We start from the raw sequence: 9042 nt of genomic DNA on the forward strand, positions 1-9042 counted from the left end.
CTTATTTATTTATTGGGTTCTTCCAATCTTAAACATTTATGTACATAATTATGGAAATGAGCTATAGGACAAAGTATTCAAGAAAATCAAGAACTGTGACCGAGCGTTCAGTCTAGTAGCTTAGATTATATCATAACACAAGTTAATTTGTCTAGAACTTAGGTTTTTGAACAATAGGTCACCATCCTAAGTAAGGTCATGTAATGGAAGGTAGGATTTATGAAAAAAATATGGTAATATTAAAAACACGAGGACCAAAAGTTAATTTAAACTCAACAACACAGTAAATCTGAGGTGCTTCTGACAGATCTTGCCTTTATTACATTTCTCTGGAAAAAGAGTTGGCAAGTGGAAATAGTGTAAGGAGCTCTGGTTCAGACAAGCTTCTTTAGTTCCTTTTCTCCATTGACTTTATAGTATAAACTATTATCCTGTGTTATTGAAGGAGAGATAATTTGAGTAAAACAAAGAGGAAGAAGAAGAGTCACAGATATAGCCATTCTTTTCTCAATTATATTTTCTTGTTTTTATGTTCTTCCCGCTGGCTCTTTTGTCAGACATGGCGTATTATAAACCTATATTGATCCTTTTCTCCCATCAGCAAATTATGGTACACATGGGAGATCTCTGGAACAAATAGAGATTCTCGAGACAGTGTGGAATAAGTGCAGAGATAAAAGTTATAAAAATGTACTGTAACTTTGCACATGTTGTGAACATTATTTATGAGGGCATAATTAGTTGAGTATCCATTTATAGAAGAAGAAGAAGAGTCCTCCCATTGTTCATCGGTTTGCTCAAGCGGTCCCAGTAACGTCTCCATCATGAGACTTGTTGTTACTGTGTTTGGCATATTGAATACATCATGGGTAGCTTGCCATTCTTTGCCGCACAGGTGAGATACTCTCGGTAGCTTGCTGGGCTCTTCGAGAGGGGCAGAGGAATCGAACCCGGCTCAGCTGGGCTGGCTGCACACAAGGCAAATGCCCTACTGCTGTGCTATCGCTCCAGCCCATCCATTTATATAGAAGAAAATTTATAAATTAATTTTTATCTATAAAATCATCCGTACTCAGATGCAGTCTATGTTGCATTGGAGTCCCATGTTTCCCTTGGTTTTAAAAGACGTGGGTTACAGTGAGTTTGGTATTTGTAAGTGTGAATAGATTTGTAGACATAAACATAGATACATATATAGACACTCGTGTAGCACATGTTGATATATATGTCTAAATCTATACATCATGTATCATATGTACATTTATCAAATACATGTTTAGTATCTGTGCACCTACACATAGACCCACCTACCTATCCATCTATCTAAAATCAAGGACTAGAATACTCTGGCATGTGACTGGGTCACTTCAGGGTTATTTTTTTTAAACCCCTATATTGAAAATTACCAGAATGTTCTAAGGGAATGATAATTTTAAGCTCATAAAAGGTGATTAGTCATATTAGTAGTAATAATGGTCACTATTCAGAAATTAGCTGAATACATTGATGTACAAAATAGTCAATATCAGTGCAGTATAGGAAAAACCACTAACATGTTCTCTTTAATTGTTTATTGATAAAAATTCCAAGGGAGTAAGAAAAATGAGAAAGGACAGTTTGATGCCAAGTAATAATTATAACCTCAGAGAGATGCCTGAGAGTGGATGGTATTGATTGGCAAAAGAAAGCTTTCTGGGGATTCTAACGATGTCGGTATCATTAGTGCACAAACATCGTGGAGGATTTTAAATGATGACATATGGAGACTGCTGTTAGATATAAAAGCAAGATGTTTTCAGGAAGGTCTGTGGCAGTCTGGTCAGTCAGCAGCTATTAATTTGAGTGAATTCTGCCTTTATTATACAGCCTCTCCCCCCAAACAAGTCACATCCAATCCTGAACCTCTACATTAATTTACTCTCTAACTGACCAGTAGATTTCAATTTGGTATCAAGCTTCTTTTCTGGTTTGATTTTACAGATACACGGGCTTTGCATTTTCCTTTACAAGTCATGATCCCACTCAAAGCATGTTCTTGTTTTCTAATAGCATGAACAAAGAACTTGAGGGGCTTGGAGTAATAGTCCTGTGACTAGGGCATTTACTTTGAACATGGCTGACCAGAATTGTATTTCCAGCAACCCACATTTTCCCTCTGAGCATTCCAGGAGTGATCCGTAAGTGCAGAGCCAAAAGTAAGTCCTGAGCACTACTATGTGTGGTCCAGAAACAAAACAAACAAACACTTGAATCAAGATCATGGAACTCAAATCTCAGAAAAGGTATTGATAGAATTAATATTTTCTTTTCATGAGTTCCTGTGACTCATAGGTGCTAAAAGAAAAAGCAATGCAGTTTATGCTCTTTTCTTCACTTTACTCATTAGGTAAAGGTAAAGGTAAAGGTAAAGGCCCTCCCGTTGATCGTCGATTTGCTCGAGCGGGCCCAGTAACGTCTCCATTGGAGACTTTGTTGTTACTGTGTCTGGCATATCGAATACTCTCGGTAGCTTGCCGGGCTCTCCGTGAGGGGCGGAGGAATCGAACTCGGGTCGGCCATGTTGGCCGCTTGTAAGGCGAACGCCCTACCTGCTGTTCTATTTAAGAATATTACCTTAGTCATATTTGCATATTTTTCCAAACCAAATATAACATAAAGACTTGAGTTACTGACTGAACCATTTTTTTAACCCCCTATATTGAAAATCACCAGAAAAATAACTATTTGAGTTATTTTTAGGGGTGTTGAACCTCTTTTGTTTTTGTTTTTCATCAAGACAGACTTAGTATTGATTCATTTTTCATTAAAGTAGTGGGGGTCACTTTTTTTTTTTTTTTTTTTGCTTTTTGGGTCACACCTCACTCTGCACTCAGGAATTACTCCTGGCGGTAGCTCAGAGGAACATATTTAATGCTGGGAATCGAACCTGGGTTGGCCACGTGCAAGGCAAACGCCCTACCCACTGTACTATCACTCGAGCCCCCAGTGAGGGCTTTTTTGTTGTTGATTGTATTTTTTATTTTGCTTTGGTTCAGAAAATACTTATTAGAACATAAAGCCAATTGTTCTTTAATTTTAAAAGTATTTATTCAGTACTTATAATCAGCATCTGATGATTTATACAATACACAAAATTTTAAATTTAGTTTAAATTTAGTGGACCACTCAAACAAATCACAATACACATGTGACGGGTATAATGCTAATATGTAGAGATATATCTAAAATATCATTTTGATTATAAGCAAGAAGCAATGAAATGATAGGGAATAGGAAATTATGTGTTATATGTATTTTTCTACTGACAGAGTAGCAAAAATGAAACTGAAAATTTTTAAATCCTACAGATGCAAAAGTCTTAATTCTTACAGCAGGTGTTTCTGTAAACTTTATCTCGCTTCTCAGATCTCATTCATCAATACTCTCTTGTCTTCTATGATAGAAATCAGTTTGAACTATCTTAGAATATTAATCCTATTGCCTTAACCAACTTATAAAGATTCCAAAGGCAAGAAACCTAATAGATATACCCTATAAACAGATTTCTGAGGTTTCTGTTAGTTTGTTCCTTTGTTTCAAATGACATCATTATAGAATCTTTATTTTATCACATGCTTCAGTGTATACATATGCATACTACACAAAAGTGCCCTCCCCACCAACTCAATCAACTTTTAGGTTCATTCCCTCTTCAGTAATTCATCAGCATTATTTCTGAAGATCATCTCATTCAAATCATGGACAGAAACATGTGTACTATCCACCCCCAAATTCCAATTCTTTTCTATCACTCTTTTTGATTTCTAGAGTGTCTGACATTACCATCTGTAGGACATCCCCAGTTCTCATCCGTAACTAATCTTTTAGTTTTCTTCCCTCAAAACTTGCTCCTATTTCATAATTTCCTTTAAGTAATTTCCATAGGTTTCAATTTAGTTCTCAAAGAAGATGCCAATGGGTCATCTTTAAGGTATCTCATTGACCCCCTTTTTCATTATCTAAGCTAGACAGATAGTAGGGAAGGATATTCAGTTCTAATCTATCCCAATATACTGTTGATTCTAATCTATCCACTTCCTTGTATTTTAATTTTTTCTGAAGAATCAAAGACTTGCCTTACTTACTTGACCATGTCTTTGGTGGGACTCAGCTTTAATGTCACTTTATGTATTATTTAATTCCTGCTATAGTAATGTGGTAATCACGAGACATCATTGGTATACATCATGATGCTAGACATTTGTGGTGCTCATACCTGGGTCCTGTGGTTTACCTTGATGACTGCTGGTATCTTGGCTGAGCTTGTTCTCCAGTACTTTGAAAATTTTGGGTTGATCTAGGATGGTGATTTCAGCTAGGAGGATGGGGATGATTAAGTTGTACTCCACCTGTCTTGCATTCCAACATGTCAAAAGAAGAGTATTCTCATGAAGAAAATTGCACTGCCAGAGTGCAGGTAGAAACATCAAGTGTTTCTTAAGTCTCTGCTATGTCACCTCATCTAACATTCTGTTTACTGAAGCAAATCATATTTCTGAGTTTGTGATCAAGGGGGCAGAGTTTATACTTGCCCTCTTGAATGGAGATCTGCAAATTCCATGGTAGAGGGCCTGGTTAGAGGCTGAATAATGAATTTAGATCTTTGGAAGCATTGATCAACCACAAGAGAAAAGAGAGGCTCTCTCCTTCAAATAAATTCTCTCTCTCTCTCTCTCTCTCTCTCTCTCTCTTGCACCTTTTCCCACTTTATATTTAAGTGGGAAAGTAATATTTTTTCTAAGATCTTTTACAACTTAAATTTGCAAGTATTTGGAGAAAGGATCTCTCTTTAGTTAACTCATTAGTAGGGCCTAATCCAATAACTCCGTAATGCTGTAAGCATGGAATATGTGGCAAGGAAGAATCAACAGTGAGGGTCTCAGAATGTTTCTGTTGGGGCTGGAGTGATAGCACAGTGGATAGGGTGTTTGCCTTGCACGTGGCCCACCCAGGTTCGATCCCCAGCATCCCATATGGTCCCCTGAGCACCGCTAGGAGTAATTCCTGAGTGCAAATCCAGGAGTAACCCCTGAGCATTGCCGGGTGTGACCCAAAAAGAAGCACTGCACTGTCCTTTCGTTTTTTATCGATTTGCTTGAGCGGGCCCAGTAACATCTCCATTTTGAGACTTGTTGTTACTGTGTTTGGCATATTGAATACGTCATGAGTAGCTTGCCAGACTTTGCTGTGCAGGCAGAATACTCTCGGTTGCTTGCTGGGCTCTCCGAGAGGGACAGAGGAATTGAATCTGGCTCTGCCAGGTCGGCCGCATGCAAGGCAAACACCCTACCTTTGTGCTATCGCTCCAGCCCACCCAAAAAAGGGGGAAAAAAGAATGTTTCTGTTTTAGATAGAATTAAGGACTTTAGATCAATTAATTGGTCCCTCTACCACAAGAGTCCCTGTGTCTTGAATCATTTAAGAGATGCACATGCTCTCCAGGATTGTGTCTATGATGTACTTGCCTACCTGAGCCAGAGCTGGGAACAGGAGTTAAGTATCACAGTATTGTATTCAGAGGAGCCTCCTCTGCTTCTTTTTATCTGCCAGACTCTTCTGGGAACAAGACAGAGAGGAAGAGAGGAAACTCTACCCTTCCCTGGAAATTCAACACTCCTTTGAGTAGTGTAACCTTAGGCAGTGTGTGTCCCGATAATGGCTTGTTCTGCCATATCATCTTTCAGCCTTTGTTGGAAGCATCATTGCCCGTAAAACTTTCTTGAAGATCAAAGAAAACAGCTCCCTGAATTTGGTATTTCACAATTTAATATTCATCAGTTATTGACTGTAAAATGTGTTTGGGAGAATTCATTTAAAAAATACTCGGAAGCAGTAAAAGATTCATAATAACTCTTTTCTACTTAGGTCTTTTGTAAATAATGCATGCAAATATCATGAGTATATTTGAGTGCAACAGCAAGGGTTCAAGAGAAATCCTAAACCTTTTCAGGGAAAAAATTAAAGGCGGCAGTAGTGCTGGTAAGAGAACCCCCATCACATCCTACTCTACCCAAACCTGCCATTATGCATCCCCCACCATCCTCCACAAGAAGACAAATGAAGCCCCTGCTGCTGATGGATCATGAGCCCCATTATCCTGCTGCTCATGCTGTTTCTGCCATCTGGAATCTCCTCCTCTACTCTGCCTGCCTGTTCAGAGTGCACACAACTACGCTCTAGGTATTACCAAAACTTTAAATGTATTCATGCTTTGACCCAGTAACATTTGCTTTGAAGAAATTATCCTAAGGATTTATTTGTTTGGAATTGTGCTTTGAAATGGCATGGCATAGATCCAGAACTTTAGCAGAATTTATGTCATCTCCAGATTTCATTGGCATGTGGCCATCATGAATGTGGCTTTGACAACAGATTGTTTGGATTCAAATCCTGACCCAACCGTTGTTGATTATAAGACCTTGGCCAAATCATCTAACCTTCTTTGCCCTACTTGTCTCATACATAAAACAGAGTCCATGTGTGTAATTGGAGCAGAATCTAACACCCAAGAAAAACTCAGTACATGGAAGCATTTGCTATTTTGCAGATGTTTTCTTTGGGAACTCTTTTTTTCCTTTTTTGTATATAAATTGCTACTAATAGCAGAGTCAAACCCTTCTCTTTATATCCTTGCAATCTTTACTTTTTGCTTTAGCTAGAGTAGATGATTAACGAACGATTGTTAACTTGTTAAGAAAAGCATTGAAGGTTTTTAAACTAATTTCCTTTAGCAGAGCACAAACTAACTCTCTAATTTGGGGAAACTATTCCTCTTTTATGATAGCATCTGCAGATGTCATGACAGTAATTTAAGACCCTGGCAACTTGATAATATGGCCCAGATATGTGGCCAATTTAAATTAGCTATGAGTCCAATTTAAACAGGCCTGATTGGGTTAAAATTAGCCTTTTAATTATACTTTAATGTCAGGAGTCAGTGTTGTGCTTTAGCTATTTAAAACTTTAGCTTTCAATTAGAGATTTTATAGTAATGCATGGCACCATCTTGTTGTGTGTTCTGAATGTATCTATCTAGCTTCCTTTCTCTTTCTATTAGTGAATATAATCACTGGTGTTGATAAAAGTTGCTTGTAGTGAAACTGGAGAGATAGTACAGAATATAGGGCAATTGCCTTCGACACAGCAAATTTAAGTTTGACCCCTGGAACTGCATATGGAGCTTCAAGCACTGCCAGAAGTAAACCCCGAGCACCACCTGGTATGTTAGCCCCCACAAAAAAACCCAGAAGGTTTTAGTTGTGTGCTCTAATGTCGCTTTCTATTTTTATCATTCAAAATTTTATTTTTTTTATCAGTCATTATTATACTCTTGCAAAGTGTATCTATGTTCTATTTCTACATTCTATAGAAACATTTCTATATTCCAATATATTTCTAAATTTTATCCAAGGAAAAGCTAGGTGTCTTTATATTTTCCAAAGAAAAGTTATATCAATCAGGATATAATATTGAATCTTTAATATATCGCCTGGTTGTTGGAATAGGGCCTTTAAGGTGGTTGAAGATTGCCGTAGTAGAATAAAAATAAAAGAATACATAGACCAACTGTGTTACAACAAACCAACACTAAAAGCACTACTGTGTGTGAGGGAGGAGTTTTCCACTACGAGGACAGCTCTAATAGAAATGATTTTTCCTGTAAGGTAGACTTGGCTGCATCTTTTAATATCCAGGTATGTACCTCAAATAGCACAGTGGTAGGGCGTTCGCCTTACAAGCGGCCAACATGGCCGACCCGAGTTCGATTCCTCCGCCCCTCTCAGAGAGCCCGGCAAGCTACCGAGAGAATTCGATATGCCAAAACACAGTAACAACAAAGTCTCCAGTGGAGACGTTACTGGGCCCGCTCAAGCAAATCGACGATCAACGGGAGGGCCTTTACCTTTACCTCGAATAGATCTAATCCCCAAAACAGCCCCTGAAATTCTGTGAAGGGCATGTAGGCCGAAAAGGTTTCCTGTTCTCTCTTAGTTGTATGACTCTCTGTAGATCAATTCAGAGTAAGAGTCATGATTCCCCTTCTCCCCCTTGTTCTTTTGTCTCAGGTACAATTTGCATCAGTCAGAAGAAGAGTTACTAGTTCTTGACACTGCCAAAGACCTATACTTACCTTCCTTAGCAGATGGCAGCTAGAATAGAGGCAGTGTTTAGGAGGAAAACAAGATAAATCCATGCGGGAATAAATCCTTAATATTTGATTATCTTTCTTAGACATGATACTTCTCTTTGGTGCAATGACTAAAGAAGCACAGTATAAAGAGAGCAATTTTTAAATCTCTAGACAGTGAACATACTAGTTGATGGTGTTTCTTTTTCTTCAAATTGGCCTTTAATGTCCAGACCTGGCTAGACTTTTCTCCCACTGGCAAAACCAGCAGGAACTTCCAGGTGGCTGATATCCACCCTGTGCATTGTTTCCGAGAACATTTATAGCACATTGTTCAGAACAGAATAGCTGAAAACGACAGGGTGCTCTCCAAATGTGCTTCATCGAGCCCCAAATTGGAGGCATGTTTTTGTCATTTCAAAGTTTCGACAGTAAGGTCTAGGTTTCAAAGCAAATACCAGCTCCTGCTAACACAGGCCTTAATTAATTTCCAGCAGGAGATGAACGATTGCCAATAAGCCAGGAATTAAAATGGAACAGTGCACCGAAGGCCAGGTTCTCATCTCAAAAAAAGGCTTTTCTTGCTGTTTTCTTGAAATATCGTGTCAGACTGAGAGGTGCAAAAATTCATGTTATCAGGTCTCTGATGGATGAATTGCAGGGACACATACAAAGCAGTAAGGACTAGCCCAGTGGAAAATCCTGTAGCAGATTCTGTGGCCTCACAGGCACATTATTTTTCAGTGTCCCCAGCACTAATAGTTGTAAGATTTATGGCATATCACTATACCTGGCCCCGTTATTTCTCATAGCATCATTAAGTCTTGATCCAAGAACAGTGTGTAAAGAGCTACTGTTTCCATCAATTCATACTC

At 38.5% G+C, this 9042-nt stretch overlaps 1 protein-coding gene across 2 annotated transcripts in view; it reads left to right on the forward strand.

Moving 5' to 3' along the window:
- Positions 1–9042, forward strand: part of PLCB1 (phospholipase C beta 1) — a 787019-nt gene that overhangs the window by 181205 nt on the left and 596772 nt on the right. The window lies entirely within an intron of this gene.

Source organism: Sorex fumeus, unplaced genomic scaffold, assembly GCF_029834395.1.
Source record: "Sorex fumeus unplaced genomic scaffold, SorFum_2.1 ptg000044l, whole genome shotgun sequence".
Classification (NCBI taxonomy): domain Eukaryota; kingdom Metazoa; phylum Chordata; class Mammalia; order Eulipotyphla; family Soricidae; genus Sorex; species Sorex fumeus.